General features: G+C 38.3%; 1 protein-coding gene and 1 long non-coding RNA gene across 2 annotated transcripts in view; one reads left to right on the forward strand and one right to left on the reverse strand.

The window, feature by feature from the left end:
- The window catches only part of Adk (adenosine kinase), a 356,406-nt gene that overhangs the window by 115,631 nt on the left and 212,957 nt on the right, over positions 1-27,818 (forward strand). The gene's annotated exons all lie outside the window — the stretch shown is intronic.
- Positions 15,720-23,689, reverse strand: LOC125395216 (uncharacterized). Its single transcript, XR_007230499.3, has 2 exons — positions 23,513-23,689; positions 15,720-16,008 (listed from the first exon to the last, which is right to left on the reverse strand). It is a non-coding gene; the product is annotated as an uncharacterized LOC125395216 (long non-coding RNA).

Genomic DNA, 27,818 nt, shown 5'->3' on the forward strand with positions numbered 1-27,818 from the left:
TGATGTTACAGACAGAAGAGCTGAGGAAAGCAGATGCAACAGTGAGAAGAATGTTTGTTTCAAATTGACATTCTTTAAGGGTTTAGCCAGAGGGGCCTTCTTATTGCACTTACTAAAGGTGCTGGAATCTTCGGGCACCTGCCTCCCAGGCTGTGGAAAATGGCCTATTTCATACCCCTGTTTGATTGCCTTGCAGTAACGTGCATGACTGCTCTCTACTTTGGATTGTTCTCTTAGCTATTATGCAAGAGCCTATTCCAAAACTTTGGCCTCCCAAATTAGGGAGTAGTTAGCTTCCTATAGGGCTTGTGGTAAAATTATAGGCTGGTCACAGTTTAGCTACCACACAGCAGGATGCCAGTCAAGGTTGTAACTACTACCCTGGCCAGGATTAACTAAGGAGGTAAGGTCAGCAGGCAGCAGAGCAAATAAAGGTGGTCAGCTGGGGTTTGACTGCACAACTACCCTTCTAATGTCTGCTGAACTGTGCACAGAACCTGTAGACTCCATCTGACACATTCTACAGTAAGCCCAGAGAAGCAAATCTCTGTCTTTGTCCAGGTTCTCCTTAAATTCTGTAAAAAGTCTCTAGACATGTAGTGGACCATTTTTTCCCTATCTCTGCATCTTGTCTACTCTGAAGGGTTTATCACTTTTCCCAGATTGCTTACTTTTCTTTAATTTTTCTTAATTTTGCTTTTTTTTTCCTTCTGCTTTGCTCAGTCCCTCTATCTGCATCTTTATTTCACATCAACATGAAATAAAGAACTTGGCAGCAAGGGTTTCAGGTCGGCTTTGGTGACTGTTGACCATCTAACTCCTTGGTCTTGGTCAAGCCCATTTTGTCCAAGAATAGGCCTCATAGTTCTGAAAGACCCTGAACTGCTGTGAACTTTGTAAAATATACTCCATAAACATTTAAAGCCATTTGTATGGTCAGTATATAGAAGTTACCTAGATGGTACTGTTAGTGTTAATTCTTGTTCTATGGTTTCTGTTATGTGCCTAAATCTTATTTTTTCTACAAGCATTTTTTATTCACTTTTATAGTGCACATATAATGATTTGTAACAGGCAAAGCACTAAAGACATAGAATTCAGAAGAAAACATCTTATTTCCAGTTCTTAGTTCTACTCGCCGATTGCATTGAATTAGTATGTTTTTTAGACACAGGTTTTACTGTGTTGTTAAACAGGCCCCAAACACTTGGACTCAGGTGACCCTTATACCCACATTTCCTAAGTAACTGAGACTTGGTCATATACCACTCTGCCTGCATTAACCCTAAAGTCTTAATTTTAAAAGTTATTATTCTTACTGTCCTATTTTGATAGTATCTTATCTTACTATTTAGCCTTTACTGTTCTGGACACCCCTCCACGGTCCAGGAAGCCCTCATTCTTACAGATATCCTGTGTCTTTCTTTCCAGATGAATAATATTTCGGATATTGTTTTTTATAAAATAGATGTTACTTTTCAGTGGCTTAAGAACCCATTCTGTGACAGAATGATAATTTTTTTTTGGTTAATGTTTCTCCTATTATCATGTACTTAAAGTGTTTATATAGATGGTTCAGTGAGTACCTTAGTATGTTATTTTTCATATGTGAAAGGCTATCTTTATAGTCTTGTATTTCATTTCTTTAGAATTAAATAATCATGTTTTAGTAAGTCTTTAGTCATTCAAAGAACATTTAGTGTGCTCTTTATCAGCATGATCCGTAAAAATTAATATCCTGTTAATCATTTATATTTACATTTTTGTATGTGAAATGAAATGATTAGGGAGAACAGGCTAAGAGCAATAAATTACCATACTTCATTCTAAAAACACGTTGGAATCATAATGGACTGATGCCTCCATGATAATTCAGCAGGTTGTAGTAGGAGTCAGCTTTTTCATTCCCAGCTGCTCAGACCATGAAATAATGACACAGCAACTATAGTATTTAAATCACTGCTTGGCCAATCATTTACGCGTATTGCTAGCTAGCTCTTATATCTTTGGTTAACCCATTTCTATTATCTTATATTTTACCACGACATGTCTAGCCTACTGGCAAGGTTTTGCCTGGTGACTTGTGTCTCATATCTTTTTTCTCTGGTGGCTCCATGGCTTCTCACTAACTCCTCCTACTCTATCTATATATATTATCTCTTTCAGCCTGCCTTTATTCTGTTAAGCCATTGACCAAAAGCAGCTTCTTTATTAATCAATGGCAATAAAACATTCACAGTTTAAATAAAAAGGAAGGTTTTAACTTTAGCATAGTAAAATTACATAAAACAACAGTTATCAAGCAAGAATTATAGTTATAATATTTATATCTACTTTATCTTTTATTATAACTAAGGAAAACTGTAATTATAACTATCTATTCTTCAATTCCGTTGAAGACTCCTGAATGATATAATATTACCTAAGTAAATAGGAAGTGCATTGCAAGCAACTTCAAAACTCTAGAATTCACAGAGACATCTTGCTGCCTGGACAGTCACCCAAAGTTTTTTGGTAGCGTTGCAGGCACCCATCTTCAGCCTACTGGCCCATAGTATCTGGCAGACTTTTTCACAAAGCAGAAAATTTCAAAGACAGTTCTGCCCTTTGATGTAGGAGGGTCTTCTTTCTATGTGTTGCTTTTATTGGTTGAATAAAGAAAACTTCCTTGTCCTTTTGATAGGGCAGAATTTAGACAGGTGGAATAGACCGAACAGAATGCTGGGAGAAAGAAAGCAGAGTCAGGCAGGCGCCATGGCTCTCCTCTTCAAGACGGACTCTGGTTAGACTCATGCTTGTAAGCCACAGTCAAGTGTCAATACACATTAATGGAGATGGGTTAAATGAATATGTGAGAGTTAGCCAATAAGAGGCTAGAACTAATGGGCCAGGCAGTGTTTAAATGAATACAGTTTCTGTTTAATTATTTCAATGTAAGCTAGCTGGGATGCTAATGACTCTCATTACCTACAGAGTGCTACCCACCTTATTGGCTAACTCTCACAGCCCATATTGGCAGTTTGTCGGTTCCTTTTTTCTGTGTCCTGTGTCCTACAGAATGTCTAGCAGACTCTTTCATGAAGCACAAACCCCTGAGAATTGTCTCACCTTTAGGCAAGTTCAGCAGTCATTTTTTTCTGCGGGTCCTACATGTCCAGTTCATACAGTATAGCATCAAGCAGTCCAGGAAATAGCAGTTTCTTGTCCAAATGGCTAACCAATGTCATAAGAAGCCTCTTCGATGCCCATCAATTATCCTCTTGAAGTAGATTGGTACTGCCAGGAGCTGATAGGGGAGTTCAACCAATCATATTCTGTTTTCGGGGCATGCCGCCCTCAGGCAAAAGCCTTCCCATAAACCTAGTAAGCGCCCTCCGCTAGCTTTTTTCACCTGGCTCCTGCGTCCAGACGGATCGGTTGGATTCTGGTGTAAGCTGTTGTAAGTCTTACTTCTGTTTATTAAAGCTGTATATTTTGTATCAAGATAGTCTGGGGACTTTTCTTTACCAATCGCCCTGCAGCTTCATCTGGCACCCAACGTGGGGCCTTTTTCCCCCTCATGGCGTGGGCCTAGCGGCCTGAGCGCACACCGCACCTGGGGTCTAGCCAGTTCCTAGCCGCATTTGCGGGGCCGTGCAACTAACTTCCTTGGCTTTTGCTACCCCCATTGGGCACTGTCTTCCCCCAACACTCGATCTGTAAATTTAACCTCTGGATTTGAGAATATATATTTTACAATTTGCTTTCCGGGTCAGCGCCATTGCCACATAGATTCAGGTGTGCCCCCATAGCTTACTGGCAGACAAGGTTCAATGGTCCTAACTACCATGACTACAAGCTTGACTATTATAGATGACTCTTTATTAACCTATATTTCTTAATTATACATTACATTTTTAAATGAACTGCACAAACACAATACCTTAATCAAGAATATATATATGTAAATAAAACAAAATTGATCTTTTTTTGTAATTTTATTAAATTATAAAAGTTTCCATTTCCGCCCCTCCTCCCACCACCCTCCCACTCCCCCCACTCCCTCTCCTCCTCCCTCTCCATCCCTAAGAGCAGTCAGGGTTTCCTGCCCAGTGGAAAGTTCAAGTTCCTCCCGCCTCCCTCCAGGTCCAGGAAGGTGAGTGTCCAGACGGACTGGATCCGCAAAATCCAGTATATGCAGAGGAAACAAGTCCCAGTGCAATTGTCAATGGCTTTTCAGCAAGACTCCGGCCAGCCACATTCAGAGAATCCGGCCACATTCAGAGAATCTGGTTGGATTGCGTCCTCGTTCAGTCCCAGTCCAACTGGCCTTGGTAAACTCTCATTAGATCCGTCCCCTTGTATCAGTGGGTGATCACATCCCTCGCAGTCCTTATTTCCTTTTTCATTTTCTTCCTCCTTCGGCTCCTCATTTGGACCTTGGGGGGCTCAGTCCGGTGCTCCAATGTGGGTCTCCATCTGTATCGCCATCCATCGTGGGATGAAGGTTCTCTCTGATCTTGCTGTCTTTGCTCACGTTCTCTTTCCTTCTGCTTCTCGTTTGGACCTAGGGAGTTAAGTCCAGTGTTACGATGTGGGTCTCTGTCTCTATCTCCATCCATCGCCAGATGAAGGTTCTATGGTGATAAGCAAAATATTCATCAGTATGGTTATGGGCCTAGACCGTTTCAGGCACCCTCTCTTCTGTCCAGAGAACAATCTGGGGATCTCCTTGGACCTGGGATCCCATTTATAATCAAGTCTCCTGTAAACCCTAAGATGACTCCCTTAGTTGAAATATATTCTTCCCTGATCTCATATCCATCCTTCCTCCCTCCCCCCATCCCAGTCCACCTAGCTTTCCCCAAAGCTAGGTGATGACTCAAGGCAGTCATCAAACCACACACACTAATAGTAGGAGACTTCAACACACCTCTCTCACCAATGGACAGATCAATCAAACAGAAACTCAACAGAGAAATAAGAGAATTGCTAGAGGTAATGAATCAAATGGACTTAACAGATATCTATAGAACACTCTACCCAAAAAGGAAAGAATATACCTTCTTCTCTGCAGCTCATGAAACCTTCTCGAAAATTGACCACATACTCGGTAACAAAGCAAACTTACACAGATACAAAAAAAATATTAGTAACCACCTGTGTCTTGTCGGATCACCACGGAATAAAGTTAGAATTCAATAACAATTCGAATACCAGAAAGCCTACAAATGCGTGGAAGTTGAACAGTCAACTACTGAATCATCCTTGGGTCAAGGAAGAAATAAAGAAAGAACAAAATTGATCTTAAATTTGTATCAGTAGACCAAGATCCATAAAAATGCCTAATATTCATCTCTATATCATATCACTTTTTAAATGTTAACAAACATTTATAAACAATATTTGGGAACTTGGGTGTTGTTCTCTCCAAACTCCTTCTTGCTTTTTGTTGGGTAAAGTAATTTATTGGACGTGTTTACAGCAACCTTTCAGGGGGTTTGATCCATCAACCCACATTAGTCTAGAAGGATTCAACAATTTCTCATCCTCTGTAGAACCTTTTTTTCCAAAGTAACAAATCCTTAGACCCAAATTTTGAAGTCAAGATACCTTTATGTTGATTTATCTTAGCAGCCCCCAGAATGAAATGTCTCTCTGTAGTCAAAAACTTCAAAAAAAAAGCCAATAGTATACACAATCTAGACAGTCTGTGTATATTCCATCTTTATGTGCTTTTTTTCTTACTCTATTACTTTTCTACAAATTTAATATTTATTTTATTATCTTCACTCCTTTAATCTATAACTGTCTGTACTCTTTTATATTACATTTATTGTCTCTTCACTCTTTCTTCTCTCCAAAGCCTATATACATTTTTTTTAAAAAAACACATCATGTCTTGTTTAGAGGCCTTTTATATCTGAATCTGTGGTATTGTGTATCTGAAATCCTTTTCTGTCCAGGAGTGCTTCTTAAAATGCTAAGTAACATTACTGGAATAAGTCTGCTTTGCCTTTTGGCTCTGCCTAGTCCAACATGCTGAAGTTTCGTTTATTGCCTCTGAGAGCCATTCTCCCTGCCCAGATCCAGGGTCAGGTCGCAGCAGGTCTGTACTGCTATTAAGCAAGTTGTAGCACTCTGTTCACAAACCCCACTTAAAAGCTCCATAGTCGGACCTCCCAAAAGATTCAGAGTTCTTGCTTGCCACACAGACTAGAAAGCCACCACTTTTGAAACTGAAACTGCAAGTTTTTTTGCTCTTTTTTTTTTTTCCTGCTACCAATGAATCATGAAAACCTGTCTTAAAGAAGCCATGGTGCTTAACTCTGTTCTTTTGTGTCTAGAATTACTTTTTAAGCTCTCTCAGGCTTTTTATAAGTGGATTTAGTCAGCCCATGGTGGTACACCCATCTGAGCAGGAAGTTGCTTGTTTGTTCCTGGCTGCTCAGACCATGAAGTAACAACACAGAAACTATATTATTTAAATCACTGCTTGGCCAATCACTTAAGAGTATTACTAGCTAGCTCTTATATCTTTGATTAATCCATTTCTATTATTTTATATTTTACCACGAGGCTCATGGCCTACTGGCAAAGTTCCGCCTGGAAGCTCCATGACATCTCACTGACTTCGCCTACTCTCTATATTTCTTTCAGCCTGGCTTTACTGTGTTAAGCCATTCGCCAAAAGCAACTTCTTTATTAACCAATGGCAGTAACACATATTCACAACATACATCATTTCCCATATCAGCAGGTTTTGAAGAAGTGTCCTCTACTATAGGACTGTTTGTTCTGTGCTTTACTGGGAAAATGCACCAGACTGTGAAGTGCATGATTCCATCCTAATTCATTTTGCAAACCATTTTGGAGCTATAGGACAAAGCATCTAGGTGAGGGAGACAGAGAGAGACAGAGAGACAGAGACAGAATGAAAGCTGATCTCACATTGGCATTATGACCCCAAATGGAAACAAGAATTATGAAATTGAAAGAAAACTATGAATTATTGTTAATAGTTTTTAAAATTTTAAATATTTAGAGGCAGAATGTCGTACCATCATTAATGCTAATGCTGGACAGTCACTCAGTTGTTTAATTGTGAGTGTGCAAGGATGGTTCTATATAGATTTTTTTAGATGTTAAAAAAATTTCAGTCAGGAACTTTACACAAAGTTCAGGAAGGGTACTATCCTGTCAGTTGAGTACTATATTTGACTCCTGCATCTAAAAGAGAAGTGTTTATAATAATAGCTGTCCTTGCTTTACCTGGAGGAATGCTTCAGCTGCCATTATTGTACTTTTTAGATAATGGACTGGAAGGTTCTAATTGAAGTTAATTAAATATTTTCTTTACTTTTACCAATAGTAAGCATTGGATAAGAGGTACGTGTAGCTGTGAACATGCTCACATTATTTGTCTTTTAGTTGAGTTTTCAATTAGACTCTTCCTATCGCCAATATTTTTAATGGCACAGTACAGGGGACTTCACTATGTTGGGTAGATTCTGTAAAGGTAAATTTATAATCAGCTTCTTGAACTGCTCAGGAATTTATTGCCATCTCTTCTTCTCTGAGGAGAAGTTATTAATGGAAATTATTAATGGAAGTATTTTCAACATTTGAAAAAAAGTATGGCTGTGTATGGTAGAAAGTAAAGAATATCATTAGCTTAACCATATGTAGTAGTCTTCTTTGTGTCGGACTAAGGAAATGAGTTGAAGATCTAATTTAAGAGACTCATCAGTAGTGATGTGATTTGTCTCTGTTCTGTTAGGATCTGTTCATAATGAGTAGCATATTGCTCAGCCACAAAAGCTGAAGATAGAGAAATTCACTGATTCATTTATTGTTTGTCTTCATTGCAGTAGGTAATATTTTGGAATCAGATACAAAATATGGGTCATTTTGAGGACTTAAAAGTGAAAATTGATCTGTTAAAGTAATTGTCAACTCAGATGTTGATGTAATAATGCAAATTTGTCATTTTAATAGGTATTAAGTGCAAGATGAACTCATTTCTCTCTCTTAAAAGGTTGTAGTTCCCAGTGTTTCTCAAACTTAGATTGTTTTAATAGAAAGAATGTTACAAAAGCAAGCTTTTTTTTTTCAGCTCTACATTCTGAGTTAATTGGGGAAAGGTCTATTAAAAATGAGGTGACAAATCAAAAAATTGAAGTCTTTTTTTCAACTAGTCTAAAAGAAAAATGCCTGGTGTTCTGAGAATATAAAGGAAATTTAAATTTGTGATTGAGAGTAAAAAATGCATCTGTGGTTTAAAAAATGGCAGCATGTCACATTAAAATTATGGTATCTACAGTTCTGTACAGTTAACAGAAAAATGTATTCCATCAGGAGATGTGATGCACTTTAGAGAGCTAGTGTAGGGCCACGAGTGAAGAGTGTAATGCCATCAGAGGCAGGAACATTAATAATATAGTCAGAGGAAGGATTTTCCTGTCTCTTGTGTAACATAAACCAGATGTTCCATTCTATTAAAAACTTACTAAAATGAGTGTTTAGATCACTGGTCACTAAGAGAAAAACGGATGATAGCAATCTTATCCTTTTGAGGGTGTGTCCTGTGTCTGGGTGGTGAAGGGTAGCCTGCTGACATTTCTGCATTTTTGAGAACTGACCCCCTGCAGTTGATTATACTTTTTAAATCTATTCTGATTCCTAAATTTGATCTATTTTCTTCTCAAAAACCACTGTCAAAACCAAGTATTTAGGCATGTTGATGCTGATTTGCTGTTTGAATACTACATGAAAATATATTTGCTACTCAAAGTGCAAAAGCCAGTGTTGAACTCCATAGCTTCAGAATGCCTATTCTATTCATATAAAATGCCTATTCTAACCGTAGAGTTCATTGAGATGTCTAGACCTGAGTCTATTTAATTTTGAGGTATGATGTTTTTAATTTCCATTTTAAAATAATAGTTAATTTAAAAAAATAAGTTTTTTGGTATATAATTTTGCAGGTTATGATGGGTATATATTTTATTCAACCATTATAAGGATTAAATAGAAAGTAATACCATCACTATGAAGTATTTCCTGTATCATGCTCACCTCTGTTGTTGATAGTCCTCCTTACTAGAATGTCAGGAGTGTAAGGTCCTTTCCAGGACATCTCTCAGGATTCTGTAAGCAGATGGCTAAAATATCTCTCCCTAGAGCAGGAGCAAGCTTAGTTGCTATTAAATAGGCGGATTCCCTAAGTTCCGTGTTTCTCACTTGCCAAAAATCGTACAACATCCCATGCATCTGAGACATGTTGTGTCACCACATAGGACTTTGCATGTGGAGAATTGGTGCAAATATACTGATGTTTTTGTACTTTGCCCCAAATTTTATTATTTTTTCTTTGTACAGGAACCGTCTTGTCTTGTCTAGAATTTATAAGCATCCTAAAATTTGTGACATGATTTTTCTCGTTAGCTTCTGGGTGAAATGTAATCTAGCCCCCATGATTTTCTGTTCATATAAATTTGCTATTTCCAGTGCTTCATTGTGTCTGTGTATGTCTGTCTGTGTCTCTGTATCTGTCTGTGTCTGTTTGCGTCAACATGTATACAAGTGTTTATGGAGGCCAGGGGACAAGCTTGAGTATCATTTCTTAAGAGCTGGCACCTTTGTTTTTTCAAACTGGATCTCTCATTGATTTGGTTTCCTTAATTCAGCTAGCGTTGTTAGCTGGGTGGTAAGCACCAGGCCTCTGCTTATTTCTGCCTTCCTAGCATTGGTATTACAAATCCACACTGCTATGCCCTACATTTTCAGACAGTTTCAGGTTCTCATACTTACACATGTTGTTGATTTTGTGTTTGTTTCAACTTTACAAAAGCTGGAGTTATCTGAGAAGAGGAAACCAATGAAAAAAATGCTTCCATAAGATTTGCCCTTATGTAAGCCTGATTTAATTAATGATTGATGTGAGAGGAACCAACCCATTATGGATGGCTTCACCCCCAGGCAGGTGGTCCTGGGGTTTATAAGAAGGCAGCCTTAGCAGCCCATGTACAATAAGCCAGTAACAGTAAGCAGTGTTCTGCCTGGCCCTTGTTTCAGTTCCTGCCTTCACCAGGTTTCTACCCTGACTTTCAGTGACTGATCATTACCACAGCCCCTTATATTTCTGGTTTTTGGGGAGGGTTAAAAATCTATGTGATTTTTTTCCCCCTCCCTCAGTCCTCATCGGGCATTTTAAAAGTTTCACTTAGGAGACTTTAGGGAAAGGTTGTGCTCCCTCTGCCTAACAGTCTCTAAACAGTTTCCTGACAGTCTCTAAACAGTCTCCTGACAGTCTCTAAACAGTCTCCTGACAGTCCCTAAACAGTCTCCTGACAGTCTCTAAACAGTCTCCTGACAGTCCCTAAACAGTCTCCTGACAGTCCCTAAACAGTCTCCTGACAGTCTCTAAAGAAAGTGATAGTTGGCGGGGTGGTGGTGGCACATGGCTATAATCCCTAGCACTAAGGAGGCAGAGGCAGGCAGATCTCTGTGAGTTCAAGGCCAGCCTGGTCTATAAGAGCTAGTTCCAGGACAGGCTCCAAAGCTACAGAGAACCACGGTCTCAAAAAAAAAAAAAAAAGTGATAGTTAATCAGCCATGCGTTTACACACACGGCAAGTTCAACTGAATAACTGGAGCCTTTGGTCATACCATCCTAACATACCTCTGTCAAAACCTTACACATGGAGAGAGCAGAAAGGAAGCTTGAAGGTTCTTTTCTTCATTTTGACTTTGCATTTTTCTTCTTAAAATTCTAACATTTCCAGACTCTACCAGACTCTCAGGTGCATAAAATGACAGGAGCTTTTGTTGTGTAGTCTCTTGGCAGAGCCCTAACTCCTACCTCTGTTCAGGTCCACCTGACCTTTGAGCTGTATGCCATTGAATGAGGAGTGGGAAGAGATGGAACAGAAGGGGGATGGGAACTTTCTCCAGGGTAACTTCTTTAGTTTACCATGATAGTGAGGAATTAAAGACTCCATCAACTCTTATTGTCATTATTTCCTCTTCTGAAGCCTGCCATCTCAGCTCTCTGTAGCCTGGGTTCCTGAGTCACAGCTAACGTGGAATCGTGAATGCATAGTCTTTGAATATAGCTTCCTTCCTGTGATATAATGTATGCCATGTTTGTGTGGTTTTTGTGTTAGTAGACAAAGCTTTGATTTGTCTAGTTTTACAGCTGAGTGGTTTTCCATTATTGTGATGTATAATATACTACTCTGTGTCTCCATGCACTCTAGAAGAGTGTTTGGATTGTTTCCAATTTGGAGCAATTATGGACAAAGCTGCTATAAACATTTGTTTATGCATCTCTTTGTTAACGTAGGGTTCTGCTTCACTGGGAGTGTGATTTCTGAATCAACCTGGAAGTGTATGATTCATTTCATTAAAACAAAACCACTGTTTTTTTCAAAAGTGATCTTAGATTTATGTCAGTTTTTTGTTGTCATGCATCTATTTCTTATAAGGGGAAAGATTTACTTTAGTGCATCATTTCAGAGCCTGAATCTTTGGTCTCAGTTTCGATCTTTCAGATTGAATGTCATGTTCCCTGGATCTTAGTGGGGATAGTATAAATGTCTTTATTTATGGCTGAACCCTCAGCCATCATTAATTCTCAACACTTACTTCCAACAACTTAAATCTCTGTGTTTGCTGCTATTCTCTAGTAAGGTTTCTCTGCTTTGCCTGTGGCTGTAAGTATAGATACTTAGAAGGAAGTTTGACATTATGTCAGTTTTGCGTAGCAATCATTGTAACTTAGCAGAACATGGATTAGAGAAACGGCAAACCTCACTTGGTTAGATGTTGTATGTTCCCAATTGCACAATACTTCTAGAATGTTGGAGGTTTTTTTGTTTTTGTTTTGTTTTTAAATAGAATCTTCCACATATACTTGCATTGAGGAGAATGGGGAGAGGGAGTGGGTACCTCTACAAAGGTTAGATCTCATGGAACTGTGCACATGCACAAATAAGAATATGTATGAATTGTAGTGAGTTTTGTATAGGTCCGTAGTTAGTACTGAGACAGTTCAAATTTCCTAGACTTTTATGGTTGATAGATATGAAATATATACTCACCAGCACTGGTTGTGTAAAGGCAATTCTGGAACCTCTGCACTGTGTTTGAAATGCTTTTGAATATGAAAATATTATTTGGTGATTGCTGGGCGGTGGTGGCGCATGGGAGACAGAGGCAGGTTGGATCTCTGTGAGTTCGTGGCCAGCCTGGTCTACAAGAGCTAATTCTAGGACAGGCTCTAAAACTACATGGAAAATTCATGGCACTAAATGGCCTACATAAAGAAGCTGGAAAAATTCTACACTAGCAAATTAACAGAACATTTGAAAACTTTAGAACAAAAAGAAACAAACTCACCTAAGAGAACTGGATGGCAGGAAATAATTAAAGTGAGAACTGAAATCAACAAAATAGAAACAAAAAAAACAATACAAAGAATCAATGAGACAAAGAGTTGATTCTTCAAAAAAAAAAACAACAAAATAGACATACCTTTATCCAACTTTCCAAAAGGCAGAGAGAGAATATCCAAATTAAACATAGTCAAAAATGAAACATGGGAAGAGACACAGAGGAAATACAGAGATTCATCTGGTCATATTTTGAAAACCTGTACTCCACAAAATTGGAAAACTTAAAGGAAATGGACAACTTTCTGGACAAATATCACTTACCAAAATTAAATCAAGACCAGATAAGCAAATTAAACAGACTTATAACTGCTGAAGAAATAGAAACAGTCTCCCAGCCAAAAAAGCCCAGGACCAGATGGTTTCAGCTCAGAATTCTACAAGATTTTCAAAGAAGAACTAATACCAATACTCTTCAAATTATTACACACAATAGAAACAAAAGGAACATTGCCAAACTCTTTTTATGAGGCTATAATTACCCCGATACCCAAACCACAGAAAGACAATACTAAGAAAGAGAATTACCGACCACTCTCACTCATAAACATTCTTGCAAAAATACTCAATAAAATACTGGCAAATGGAATCCAAGAGCACATCAGAGCCATCATCTTCCATGAAGAGTGGACTTCATCCCAGAGATACAGGGATGGTTCAATATATGATAATCTGTCACCGTAATCCACCATATAAACAAATTGAATAATAAAAACCACATGATCATCTCATTTGATGCCGAATAATCTTATGACAAAATATAATATCCCTTCCTGATAAGTCTGGAGAGAGATGGGATACAAGAAATATACCTAAACGTAATAAAGGCAATATACAGCAAACCAACAGCTAATACCAAACTAAATGGAGAGAAACCTCCAGTGATCCCACTGAAATCAGGAACAAGACAAGGTTGTCCATTCTCTCCATATCTATTCAATATAGTTCTTGAGATCCTATCTAGAGCAATAAGACAGCAAAAGGAGATCAAGGGGATATAAATCGGAAAAGAAGTCAAACTCTCACTATTTGCTGATGATATGATAGTTTACATAAGCGACCCCAAAAATTCTACCAAGAAACTTCTACAACTCATTAACGTTTTCAATAATGTAGTGAGATACAAGATTAAATCAAAAAACTCAGTAGCCCTCCTGTACACATATGATAAATGGGCTGAGAAAGAAATCAGAGAAACATCACCCTTCATCATGGCCACAAATAGCATAAAATATCCCAGAGTAACTCTTACCAAATAAGTGGAAGACGTTTATGACAAGAACTGAAAAGCTTCTGTAAAGCAGTGGATACAGTCAACAAGGCAATATGGCTCCCTACAGAATGGGAAAAGATCTGCACTAACCCCACAGACAGAGGTCTGATCTCCAAAATATACAAAGAGCTGAAGAAATTGCTCATCAAAAGAACAAATAATCCAAGAAAAAAATGGAGTCCAGACCTAAACAGCGAACTTTCAACAGAGGAATCTAAAATGGCTGAAAGACACTTAAGGAAATGTTCAACATCCTTAGTCATCAGAGAAATGCAAATCAAAACAACTCTGAGATTCCATCTTACACCTGTAAGAATTGCCAAGATAAAAACACTGGTGAAAACTTACGTTGGAGAGGTTGTGGGTAAAAGGGAACACTTCTGCATTGCTGGTGGAAATGCAAGCTGGTACAGCCCCTTTGGATGTCAGTGTGGCCACTTCTCAGAAAATTAGGAAACAACCTTCCTCAAGACCCAGCAAGCAATATGACTTTTGGGTATATATCAAAATGATGCTCAATCATTAGAATAAATCTCTGTGTATTTATTTGGGAACTGGGTGGAGGGCTTCCAAAGAACAATAATCAAACAAACAAATAAATAAATTAATGGAAGAAAGAAAGAAAGAAAGAAAGAAAGAAAGAAAGAAAGAAAACGTGGTCCACAGTGTATGCTGGTAAAATCTATTTCTTGCTGCTTTGCTCCAATTGGATTTGAGCTCAGGGAATGATTCCAAAGATAATTGCTTTTGGTCTTCCTGTGCTACGAATAATAAATTGTCTTTATCTCTAATCTAGAATTCCTGTGTCCTTCTGTCAGTGAAGATAGAGTTAATGAGTGGAACATAGTGTGAATGGCTTGATCCCATCGATTACAAATAGGGTTGGTTAAATAGCAGACACCCATGGTTTCTGCAATTTGAAACCTACATTTGTAAATCTGCATTTCTTTCAATACTCCCTACCTTGCATAGGTAAAATAAGTAGAAAGTATGATAATGACTAGTATTTTCCATAACCCTATACATATTCTTTATTCCATTTGCATGTCCATGATTTTGATTCCTATCCTGGCAGGTTAAATTAAAGTACTCATAGGCAGAGACAGGCAGTCTAATGGTGAAACTCTTTCATTCAAACTTTGTATAATACACAGGTATATTTGATTACAATGATTCTAATAAAAGTAATGTCGTTTAAAAGCATCCACTTTGTTGTCTTTAGTCCCTTTTCCTGTTGCTGTTATAAAACTTTGATGGAACCAAGTCACGCAAAGGCTGTTTTAGCTCACAGTTTAGGGCACAGTCCATCATGGCGGAGAGGAAAGGCAGCAGGAGCTCCAAGCTGTGCTTGCACCACATCCACATGGCAAGCAGAGATGGATGCCTGCTCCTTCCCCGTCTTTTCCCACATCAGCTAACAGAGTCAAGACAGTCTACTACAGGCACACACAGATACCTATTTCCAAAGTGAGTCTAAATTGGGTCAAGTTGACAGTTAACTACTAATCAGTGAAATTATTGCGGGACATTTTTCTCAATATTTGACATTGTAATGTAAGGTAAAATATTGGACTCAGTTCACAATGTATTTATAATTGAAAAGTTCAAAAACCAATTCTATATTTATCTCACAATGTGTATATAATTAGAGGGTGGTTATTATTAACTGCTATGTAATTGCTTTATATTTGTAAATTTTGGGTTTTTTTTGTTTTGTTTTTGTTCGTTTGTTTTATTTTTTCAAGACAAGATTTCTCTGTGTAATAGCCCTGCCTGTCCTGAGACTCACTTAGACCAGGCTGGCCTCGAACTCACAGAGAGCTACCTGCTTTTGCTTCATATGTACTGGGATTAAATATATGCACAGGCATACCCAAAATCTCTAAGTTCTTATTTCAAGTTACTCCCTATGTGATTTTGGAACATTTATGGGAAAGTCCTTATTTGTGTACTAGTATAGACTTTTAATACTATAATATGTAAATAGTTTATTTAAAATTATATGTACCTAGTTCAAAACTACAGTTCATTTATTTATTCCCAGGTCTGTTGTCAGAGGTACATTCAAATATTCCATGAAGAAGTTTGTGCTCAGAAAAATAGTTGAATGTTTCCTTTATCAGGATTCTTCTTGTGTAATGGAAACCTCTCCATATACACATAAACGTTTTCTCATGACAGGAGATAGGAAACTGTTTAAATCTTCGAGCTACGTTGTATGCTGTCATATATATAACAGAAGCAAAATAATGTTTTCCATTCTAAAACAGCCCTCAGTATTCTTTTCAGGTTATGAAATTTCTGAGAAAATGAAAAGAAGGAAAAATTAGTATCCTGGTTTTACAAGTTTCTGTCTGTGGTCTTGTTGCACAGTGTCTCATGGTCAGAGCTTAGGACAAGAATACAAAAACCGAAGGCTGGGACATGTAGAGGAAGAGGTGGGGCCCTCCTATGACCCTTCCTCTATGTCTTCTCTACTAAAGATTCTGCCACCTCACAACAGTGCCAAACACTGGTGGCATATGTGCCTTTAAGAGTCATTTTCAAACCTTAGTATCAGCCTTCTTTCCTTATTTTCTTCAGAATTTGCTATCATAATTTATTCCTGCTCAGATTCTATCCTTCTCACAGTAGACAACCTTTCTATTCCTCTGAGTAAGCAATCACTGAGTCGTTAACAGTATACTTAGCATATAGTTACACTTAGTTACATTCGCAATTGGGCTGTCTTGTCACTATTTGTGTTATAGAAGTATATATTTTCCTTATCATCTGAACTGTCATCTGTGATTTTTCTCATTCTTTAAGTCCTCTCAACTTATCTTCTCTACCTTGCTATAAATATCCTCCCAAATCACCACAAAACAAGAAAATACCTCTCCTGCATCTCTTAATCTGTTTTTTCCCTCCCTTTAGCTGATTTTTTTGAATATGTGACTCACTCTTCCTTGTGTGTTGTCTGCTCTAATGCTCTCACTCCATCCTGAAGCCCACTTACTGGAACCACCTCTGACCTTTCAGATGCCAGAGCTACTGACTTTCTGTCTTTCCTCATCTAACTTATGTGGAGCATCAATCAGATGGACCCCGCTACCGTATTGAAACCTCTTGTCTCTTGAGTATCTACTGTGATACCTCTCCCTCAGGCATTTCCTCCTTTCCTAACTCACCTTGATTCTTTTCCATGACTTCCAGGGTGTCTCTTCCTACTCCTTAAACCCTTACGGAAAGCCATCACATTTTTGTGTTCTTGTTTCCCCGTGAGTAGCTGGAGTGCTACAGATAGGACTTGTGTCGTCCTCGTCTTATCTCCCCAGGAGTGGTGTAGAACTGTCTCAGGCATCACCACTTCCAGTAACCCTCCTTTGACACTCTTTTTTACCCCTGTTCCAATGTACTCACTTATGTTTTGTTTTTAAAGAACACTTTTCCGTTATATTTCCAACAGCCAATCACACTCCCCTACAACCTGTGCTGAAAATCTTCTCAAATACAAAGTTTGTTGTATTACTCTCGTTAGACTTTTCTAGATAGTATGTAGTATATGCTATTTAGGATAAAAGCAATCTTGGCTTTCTTTTACACATGAAATTCACCGTTGTGGACTATACATTTCAGTGACATTTACTATGTTCACAGTTTTGTTTAAACATTACTTGTTTGTCATTCCATGATGCTGAACAATCGAACAGAAAACTGCTTGCCTGGCAGGAGGGTCTTTTCCCGTTCTCTTCTCCCTTCAGACTTGACATCCACTAGGAATTCTGGGCTCCAAACACGTGACCTAATTCTTGTGCAACTGTGGTGTACTCCCAGCCCATCATGGCGATTTTAAACTGTAGTTCATGGACCATTGGTTGGAATGGACTTTAGGAGTTCCATAAATCCACTGAAAATATAGGAGTTTTGTTTGGTTTCCCCCATTTTTGAAATGCTTACAAACTCCTACTTAGAAGTTTGCCAGCGACCATGCTGTGTATGTGTAGTTAATTCTCATCTAGTTGTAAATCCATTTTTTTTTGCAATGATTTACAAACATTCAGAGCAACGGAAGACCTTAGTTGTTTTATTTCAGTGTTCAAAAACTGGTGATGCACTTTGATTGCCTGTTTCAGCTATCATAAAGAAATGTTTTTTCCATGTTGTGTTTTGATGCCATGTTTTTGTATTTCGATGGTCTTTGATGCTGATGTTTCTGCTTAAAATATTTCCCAGGCATTCTGTTGATAATGCTGTTCAGTGCTCTTAAGAGCTAGATGACTGGAAGTCCCTTACAAAGTGAATATGTGGGATGAATATTTAGGCATGAATGACAGTGCTGTTTTTAATTTATAATTAAGCAGAGTTGTTTGATAAGTATCAGGTAAATATTTTCATAGTTTGCTGCCATTAAGCAAATGTCTATTTTCTCTCGAGTTTGGCAATAACAACAAAAAACCCTTAGATATAATGATTAAAAGAATAAAATAACAAATGTGAAATTTTGTGCTTGAAAGAATTCCTTCTATCTGTCAGTTGTAGTTGTGTTTAGAGAGTCTGCCTGGTGTACAGGAAGCCGTGAGTTTAGCCATCAGCACACACACGCACACGCATGCTTAAAGAACAATTTAAATTTTAAATGCTTTCTGTACAGTATATCTTGTCTTGAATATGTGGAAACTTATTAAAACTCAGTGAAATGACAACTCAATTTTAAAGCAGCCAAAGGCTTTCAATGGATTTTTCTTTCCAAGAAGATATACCAGTTCATGGAAGGATGGGCTGCATCACTGACTATCAAGGAAATTAAAGTCATCCATGATTTGGTAGCTTTGTATACCTGTGTATTGTGGCTATTATCGGAATGACAGCAAGTTTAAACACCTTATGCATAAATGGATGCATTCATGCTCGGCTGTTGAGAATGTTTGTTACAAAGTGTAGCTTGAATGTTAGGAGTTGCCAAGTTATCTAGCACTGAACTACGAATACCTTTAAGGAAAATGAAAGTTAAAAAATGTACACAATTTAATTTTTTAGTTTTTATATATTTTGAATAATCTTTCTTCTCCCAGGTATTCCTTTCCCTTGGAACCCACATTTATATTCTTTGTCTCTCTCAAAATATAAGAAAACAAAAATACCCACCAAACCTTAAACAAACAACAAACCACAGAAAATACCGAGTCCATTTTGTGTTGGTGAACTTCTGAGCATGGGTGCAGCCCAGGAGTGTGGTTCGTATATCCAGTGACACTTGATTGAAGAAAATAGGTTTGCCTCTGCCTGCACACATGTTATAGCAGCACTATTCGTAATACGGAAATGATGGAACCAACTCATTTGCTGGTTTATGTTTTGTTTTTGCAGGTGTTGTGGTATTTGCAACATCTAAAATTAATGTGATTCCTGCACAACATGGTTATTTAAACCCTGCTGAACTGTTCACTTTAAATAGGTGGTTATGTAAACTGTAGCTCATGAAAGCTTTAAATTTATGAATTTAGATATATCTAATACATATAGTTAGGTTTTACATCTATGTTTTTTTCCTTACCATATGCATTGGTCATTTGTAGATTATTTTTATTCATTAAATTATGCCTATCTTGGCACCATTGTCAATACCACTACCAATCTCAAGAATATAGTCTTAAGGTATTGAGAATCTCATTATGGTGGATATGGCTTTTACCTGATTATAATTTTGAAATGAAAGCTCATATTTTATTATTAGCAATATCCTTGACAGTATTTTTTAAGTGTCAGGCTTACTTTTTTCTTTTCTAAGAAAATGTCTGCCAAACGTGTAAGTCTCAACAGCCATTATTTCAAACAGAAATAGTTCTCTGTGAAAAGCTTCTACTTGTGTGGAAAAAAAAAAACTAAGCTGAGTTTTTTTCCTTTGGAAACTCTTGCCCTTCACCTGTACTTTCCATTTGCCACTGTGAATGTGCATTTGAGGGTCAATGTTTAATGAACCTCTATGAATTTTACTGCCTCTTGCAAAATGAATGTGTTAATGTGAATCCATGGCCGTCTTGTGGACGTATGATTGCCCATGGAGTACCCTGGCAAGTCACCAGCCTGCTCTAGAGACCCCTCTTTGAAATTCGCTGTTACCCTGTGGGTTGGTTGTCTTTTCCCCTCTGAGTTTTGTCTGGCTCCACAACCTTTCCAGGTTTCGAGCAGTTTTGTCTACATGAATCCCTTTATCATTGAACTCCCTTCAGCTTTCCCTGTGTTCTTCAGTGTACTGCTCTTGCTTCTACATTACATTTCCCCATATAGAACTGTCCATCAGTCATCTGTTAGAGAGATTAAAGTTTCCTTCAACCTGCACTTTCCCTTCCTCACCTGCTCAGTCCCAGGACTTGTCAGTTCTGCCTCCGTAATTTTTTCCCTTCTGTTTCCTGGCTTCCTGGGCTACGTTATGGTTGGGTTCTTTTCTGTAATAGCAACTCCTTTAGGATTGTCTTCCTTTGTTCTTTCTTGACCTCTTTCTTAAGGAAGTAGTTAGAATTTTACCCTGCATTTTGCAAGGTGACAAATTAGGATTTTTTTTTTAGTTTGGGTACAACTTTGTCATGTGTTCCACTGATTCATCTCGTACAGGCTGTGCTCGTCGTAGGCTTTAGTTACACTGGGGAATCCTGACTCTGCATACGCCCAGCGTCAAGCCTCCTTATGACCATATTTTTAAATTATCCCAACCCCTTCTCTTAATGAAAACACTATCTTTGTCTTTTAAGACTTCTTGCTACGCTTAAATCTTAAGACAGTTCAGGCCAGATTTGCTTATAAGTACTGAAGAACTTTAAGAGACCTGTAGAATTATCTGCCCTCATTGTTTCAAGATTCTGTGTATTGTCATAAGTTACCCTTCAGAAATACAGAATTGTTATATAAGCCCCAGATTGCAGCCTGCTTGTCAGTGGCATGCATCAGTCCTTCACAAATACTCTCTGAAGGACCTGGTGTTCACTCATTTCTTATGTAAGCTGTGACAAGAGTATTCCTGTGTGGTTTTGAAGATAGAAAGGTCTCTGAACATAATTCACCTCAGTTTATTTTTCTTTTTTGCAACTTGGTAAAATCTTTGTTCTTCAAGAATCAGCCTATCTATCATTTCTCTTTGACACTTGTAGAACTCCTTGCTGTTTTCAGAATCTTATGACTGTGCCTTTCTTGTGGTGCTGTAGTCCTGTCAAGACTTTTATCATGCTTATTCCCTCACAGGTATGTTTTAGATATAATATGATCTTAATAGATATTATTGGATCAAAAATCTGGTTCCACATTGGATGCCTAGTAATGTTTTGATTTTAAGATACAATAACTGAAGTATCAACTTCTCCTTCAAATTTCTGCACATAGATCTTTTTATTTTATTTTTTTCCTAAAAGAACTCCATGGGCTAGCAGATTTAGGCATGCACTGTAGAGCTTGATAGCCTGAGTTTGTTCTCTGGGACCTACATAATAGGAGAGATTTTATTTCTCTGACCTCCACACATATGCTACGGCATACAAAACCACCACACATACATGTACATAATAGGTAAGTAAATAAATGTGATGGAAAAATTGAAAGAGTCCCATGTGTTTTCATTTATGTTTAAAAACTAAGTAACCAGGGCCCATTTTTCCAGTTTTCTAGCATTCACTTATTCCTGGGACACACTTGTATTCTTAGCTCTTGGATAGTAGAGACAGGAAGATCGGAAGTGCATAGTCACTTCATGGTGTTTTTAGTGCCAGTATGGACTATATGTGACTCAGTCTTTAAACTGTCCTAGCTAGGGTTCTGTTGCTGTGAAAATATACCATGACCACAACTCTTCTAAAGAAACTGTTTATTGGGTGTGGCAATAAGAATTCGACTGAGGCACTGGGGCAGTATGCTGAGCATAGGAAACCTCAGAGCCTGCCCCCATAGTGACACACTTCCTCCAGCAAGGCCATACTCATTCCCACAAAGGCACACCTCCTAGTTGTGCCACTCCCTGTGAGATTATGGGGGCCTTTTACAAGATCCTGATTTAATGAGCCTCATATTTTGTTAGGGGAGAAGATAAGATAATGGTTGTAAACAGAAGTAGATTAGAAGGCCGTAAGTGCCAGTGGGAGGCAAGGAGGGGACAGACTGCAAGTTGTCCTCTAACTTCCACACTTTGCATGACACTATATGAACACACAAATACCAATTAAATGCAAACAATTATTCATTCATTTATTTATTTGCCTATCTGTGTATGTGGTTGAGTGTAGAGGCCAAAAGAAGGTGTTGGATCCCTCAGAGCTGGAGTTACCACCATGTTCAGGACAGCCAGCTTGTTGAATGCTAGAATTCAAACACCTGATTTTCTATCAGTCATACTTAATTGCTCAGTCATCTATCAGGTCTGTTAATTTTAAAATGATAAGGAATAAGGACAAAAAGTAGGGGGAAAAAAGCATGGGAATATTGAACTAAAGGGAACACTTTATAAGATAATATTTCATTGAGGAGGTATGATCTAAATAGAGTTTAAAGTAAAGATAGGATCACTGTATCCACTGATCCTATCCAGGAAAGGGACAATGCTTGCTAAAGGAGTGTACTTGCCAAGCTTCAAACCCCTCAGTTCAGTGTGGTTGCAATGAAATATTCTTATTAGGAGACCAAGTTGAGGCTAAGAGGCAGTCCCAGTGACTTTGAGTGCCAGAAGAGCCTCTTAGACTTTGCCTCTTTCTGAGCGGGCAGCATTTCAGAGTTTTGAACAGATGAATGATGTACTCTCATGTGTTTAAATGATGGTGATATTTGTATGTACCTAGAACTGATAGCAAGGAGATTAGGAAACTGTTGTGATGGGCAGTAGCAGTGGGATTAGGAAAAGCAGTTGAAGCTCAAATAAAACTTTCCCATTGAACTAGATGTGCACTGTGACTAACACCCTTCCTTGATCCTGTTATATGAAATAGCAAAAGAAATGCTTACATTTGACAATCATTCAATATCCTATTACAGTCTGAATAAAATTTACATCCTTACTATACCAAGACCTACGTAATCTAGAACCTGTTTTCTTTTTTTTTTAATTTCATTTTTGCCTTTTATTAGCTGTACTGCTGTTCCGTTATATTAATGTGAAAGTCTTATCTAACATTGAAGAAAGAAGAAGAGCACTGTCTCTTTTGGTTCAGGAAGTTCCTTAAATTTACTCTGATTCTCTTATCTACATATTTACATATTTTATGCCTACCTTACCTTTCTTGGTCCCTCTCCTGCATTTTCCTTAGCTGTTTTTCTACTTGGTAATCTTTACCCATTTTTGTAATTGATTGGGTTTGTGTTTTGTTTTGTTTGTTTTACATTTATTTATGTGTGTATGGTGGTATTGTAGCCACATGTTGGGGCGACATCTGTCGGGGTCCAGCCTCGATGGGTTCATAGGTTCCAGGGTAGGGGCGTGTGGATTAAAAATGCTAGGCAGAATAAACAGATATAAGAGATACAGATACATAGGATAGTACCAGTAGGGCAGTCCAGTGAGTACTGAATGTATTATGATCTTTAAATATCCCAATCCAAAAAGGGGGAAGAAAGCAAAAGACTTTTTTTATCATGATATAAGGAATAAACTAAGTGATTACCATCTTAATACCCAAAACACCAAGTAACCATTCCCTAGCTATCGAGATATCCTATTAGTAGCCATACCTTAAGTCAAATCTCCAGTCAATAACCTTGAAGGAGCGAGAATAGTCTTAAACTCCTGACCTTTAGTCAAGGTGGTACAGATCCACTTTTGTGGGCTCCCAAAGTGGGGGTGGTTACTTACATGTCATGGTACTTGTGTAGCAGACATAGGATAACTTGGAGAAGTGAAATTTTTCCTGTTTGAGTCTCAGGGATTAAACTCAGGCCCTCAGGTTTCGCTGCCAAGCTGATGTCCTAAGTGCTGTGGCCACCAGGCATGCATCACCAAGCCTGACGTATCTATTTTCTTGTTTCTTTGCTTTTACAGGTATTTAGAATCTCCATGACATAAGAAAGTGACTTCATAGTGTGTGTTCCTATGACAACACGGTGCCTAACCCTAGAACATATCCTATAAATGTCATCAGATTGAATTGACTGACTGACTTAATGAAAAAATGTACAAACAAAGTATCTACATTGTGTTCACTGTTGCAGTTCAGGACATTCTCTCTTACTTGAATGTCAGTCCAACCTTGTGAATCTGATATTCTCTTTTCTTTACTAGTCATTATATTACTGTAGTCAAATGATCATGAGTGACATTTACTACAAGAATATTTGTTCATTCAAACCCTGTCTACTGTTATTGACTAGGAAGACAAATCCCTAAATTTTCTAAAATAGCTCTCCTTAGTCATGCTGTGAGGAAACTTGTCAGGGAAATGTGAAATAGAAGCTTTGCATGAGCCCCATTCCCACCCCAGTTATCCCTGAAGCTATAACCCCAGAGGAATATATGGTGTGAGTTCAGGTTGACTACTGTAAATACTCTAGAAAGAACTCTGCTACCATGGCAACAAATGCATGACTTTCAAGTGGAAAATTCTCAGCATATGTGATTGATAAAATTGTGGCATCCTGATTCTTTCTAGTACAGGATTATTCTTTATCAACTTAAAATATTCTGACCATCCCCACTAAAATTAATTTTAAAAAAATTTTCATTTCTGCATGTGGGCACATTTGTGCCATGCCTTATGTGAGGAGGTCGGATGACATCTTGTAGGACTTTGTTTCTCCCTGTTGTATATCCCAGGGCTTAAACTCAGATCATCCGGCTTGGTGGCTAAGCACCTTTACACGCTGAGCCGTCTCATCAGCCCTAAAATCAATTTAAATATCTATGTACTGTTTTGGTATTATTTATTTTACTTGACAATTATATACCCTCATAAGTATACTGTTACCAAAGTCACATATTTGAATTGATTTCTGTTTGGGGGAGATGGTTCAGTGGGTGTAGTGTTTGGTATAGAAGCATTCAAACCTGACTTAGGGTCCCAGCACCCACATACAAGTCAGGCAGCATGCTTCTGTATCCCAGTGGAGACTAGAGTGCTTGAAACAAGTGATTTCTAACAGCTCAATTGCTATTTTAGCTGAAATGGCAAACTCCAGGTTTAGTGAGAGAACCTGTCTCAAAAAATAAAGTAGAGAGCAATAGAGGAAGACACTCAAGTTCTAGCCTCCACATGTGTACACATGTGGAAAACCACCATACAACCATGTTCACACATGCATGCTACACACAGGCAGTATTTAAAAATGTTACTTTACTAATCTGTACTAGCTATTTGTTAAATAAAATGATGAATAGTTTAATATATTGTGTGTTCTTGATAATAGAAAATGACTTGGTACTGTATAGATTTCCTTGTTCAGGAAAGCCGCTAAGCTTTAAGTGCTCTGTCATATGTACAGGCTTTTAGAGTGGAAGGGAGCAGCAGTCAGCAGTGATGACGGAAAACGGTGGCAGGTAGACTTAAAACACCATAAAGCGCAGGCGATTGTGTGTAATGCCTTGAATTGAGTTCCTTTTTGAATGAAATGATCAGCCGTATGTGCTGCTCTTATGGACCCTGTAGGAAGAGGAGAAATGTGCCCTAATGCTAACTGTGCATGAAATTGCAGTGTTTGAAGATAGTGGCCAGATGTTTCAGTCTCAACAAATAGCTTGTTATGCGACTGAGTGAAAGTATCTTTGCTGCTTTGATCACATACACCTTGAAGGAAGGGTAATTTAATAGAGGCTGTCACAGTTCATCTTCGTCAATAAACTTTGACTTGACCTTTGCCTCGTGTTTCTGATGTTGCTGCTGATACGTGTTGAGGAGCAGATGTTTACTGCCTTGGGGTTTTTGCTTTCATAAAGTGCGTGCTAAAGATAGTAAAGGAGAAGGAAGATGTGTCTCAGTGCTTTTCTTGTTCCTTGGTTGTTAGTTACCTGCTTTCTCAGATTTTCTAGGATTTCTGGGCAGATGCATCTTAGTGACATCTTTACTTCAAAGGACCACTTAGTTTTCTCTGAAGGTTTGCTCATCAACTGTTCCCACTAACATAGTTTCAGTTTGCTATCATCAAATTTTATGGTGATTGATCTTTCATATAGTATATCTTCCTGTATTTTGTATAGCTATGATAGAGCCCTAGAACATCATTGTAATTTTATGTGGCCTGTGGTTAAGGACAATAACGGCTAGAGAGTGAGTTACCTGTGCAAAGTCATATAATTACTCCTTTCTAAGCCTGTTGTGCACTCTGTCTGATAGCACTCTTCCATGGTGCTTTTCTTTTTAAAAAATTTTTTACCTCCCTCCCCCCAAATAAAGCCAGCTGGTGGTAACACATTCTGGAGGCAGAGGCAGGCAGATCTCTGTGAGTTCGAGGCCAGCCTGTCTCGAAACCCTGTCTTGAAGAATCAAAACAACAACAAAAAATACTTTTGTTTTTTAATCTTCTCTCATACATTACTTCTGGACTGTAGCTTCCTCTCCCTCCACTACTCCCAGTCCCCCTACTGCCATCTCTTCCTTCCCTCAGATCCGTTCCTCCTCCATTTCCCTTCAGAAAAGAGCATGTCTTTCAGGGATCTCAGCACGGCATAACAAGTGACAGTAAGGCCAGACACAAACCCTCATATCCAGGCTGAGTGATGAAAGAAAAGAGTTCCAAGAGCAGGGAAAAGTCAGACACCCCCCCCAACACACACACTCTCATTGTTCTGAGTCTCACAAGAACAGCAAGCTACACCACTATAGCATATTTGTAGATGATCTCAGGTGGACCTGTAGGCTCTGGGAGTCTCCATCAGCCCTGCTTAGTTGATTTTTGTGGACCATGTTCTCGTGATGTCCTAGACCCCTCTGACTCCTCTTCTCTTTAGATTATGTACATCTTTCACCTTTTATTATTTTCATTTATCTGTAGGTGGGTATATGCACATGAGTGCAGGTGTCTGCAGGGGCCAATGGTGTCAGATCCCATGGACTTGGATTTAAATGTGGTTGTGACCTGTCTGATGTGAGTGTTGGGAACCTAACTTGTGTCCTCTGAGAGAGCAGTACGTGCTTCTAACCACTTTCTCTCCAACCCTACCATGTTTTCCTCACCTTCCCCTCACTCTATGTCAGTGATTCTCAACCTGTGCAACTCAACCCTTGTGTGGGTCAAACAACCATTTCACAGGAGTTACGTCAGACCATTGGAATACACAGATACTTACGTCATGATTCATAATAGTAGCAAATTTACAGTTCTTAAGTAACAATGAAAATAATTTTCTGGTTGGGGTCACCACAACCTCAGGAACTGTATTAAAGGGTCACAGCCTTAGGCAGGTTGAGAACCACTGCTCTGTACCAAGGGTGATGGTTGAAGGGACACATTCTGAAGTCGGTCATGCTTGCTGTCATCCTCCCCTGTCCAAGTCTTCACATAGAGAACAGAATAAGTCTGGGGACCTTATGTTTAGGGTTTAGGAGGTAAAATAATACACAAATCACTATTGACACACTGCACACACTAAGTATTCAAAATTTTAATTCTTATTTTGTTTCTTGTGATCCTGGATATTGAGCTGGAGGCCTGATGACACACTAAGAAATGTTCTGCCATCAAGGGCCAACCCCTTCCAAATGCTCATTAATTTAGCTCACAACTTTTGTTCTAAGTAATCATTGCCCCCCCCCCCCAAAAAAAGCCCAGCATTGTTAGGCAAGTCTTTGATATTTAATTTTAGCTAATTTTTCTTAAGTTATCTGAAAAACATATTTGAATATATATGAAGGAAATTCTGATTTTAATAATTATTTTTAAATTATGAGGAATAGGTATAGAATTAAAATTTCTTTAAGTTTTGGTACACTTATTGGTGCCTATCACCTCCTTTCATTTGAAATTGCTTGAGTTTACCTTCATAAAATGTACTGTCAAGCCAGGATACATATTTATCATTCCAACTCTCAAAAGACTGAGGCAGGAGGATTTTGTTCATTTGAGACCACCCTGGGCTATATATAGTCAGTTCTGGGCTTGATTTGGGCTATGTAGGAACACCCTATTTAAATAAAACAAAAAAACAAATTATTATTTTTAAACCATCATTT

The sequence above is a fragment of the Myodes glareolus genome, chromosome 12 (genome assembly GCF_982192425.1).
Source record: "Myodes glareolus chromosome 12, mMyoGla1.1, whole genome shotgun sequence".
In the NCBI taxonomy this organism is placed as follows: Eukaryota; Metazoa; Chordata; class Mammalia; order Rodentia; family Cricetidae; genus Myodes; species Myodes glareolus.